Consider the following 762-nt stretch of genomic DNA (forward strand, 5'->3'; position numbering starts at 1 on the left):
TTCCATATTCTCATCCTCATCCTCATCCTTTTCCACATTCTCATCCTCATCCTCATCCTCATCCTCATCCTCATCCTCTTCCATATCGTCATCCTATCCTCATCATCATCCTCTTCCTCATCCTATCCTAATCCTCATCCTAATCCTATCCTCATCATCATCCTCTTCCTAATCCTCGTCCTCATCCTATCCTCATCATCTTCCTCATCCTATCCTCATCCACATTCCTCTTCCTCATCCTATCCTCATCCTCATCCTCATCCTCATCCTTTCCTCATCCTATCCTCTTCCTCATCCTTTACTCATCCTCATCCTTTCCTCATCCTCATCCTCATCCTATCCTCATCCTATCCTCATCCTCATCGTCATGCTCCTCCTCTTCCTTATCCTCATCCTCATCCTCATCCTAATCCTATCCTCATCCTCATCCTCAACCTATCCTCGTCCTCATCCTATTCTAATCATCTTCCTCATCCTATGCTCATCCAGCTCCTCATCCTCTTCCTTACCTATCCTCATCCTCATCCTCATCCTCATCCTTGCCTCATCCTATCCTCTTCCTCATCTTTTCCTCATCCTATCCTCAACCTCATCCTATCCTCATCCTCATCTTTTCCTCATCCTATCCTCAACCTCATCCTATCCTCATCCTCATCTTTTCCTCATCCTATCCTCAACCTCATCCTATCCTCATCCTCATCTTTTCCTCATCCTATCCTCAACCTCATCCTATCCTCATCCTCATCCTCATGCTCCTCCTCT

The sequence above is a fragment of the Lupinus angustifolius genome, chromosome LG11, assembly GCF_001865875.1.
Source record: "Lupinus angustifolius cultivar Tanjil chromosome LG11, LupAngTanjil_v1.0, whole genome shotgun sequence".
In the NCBI taxonomy this organism is placed as follows: domain Eukaryota; kingdom Viridiplantae; phylum Streptophyta; class Magnoliopsida; order Fabales; family Fabaceae; genus Lupinus; species Lupinus angustifolius.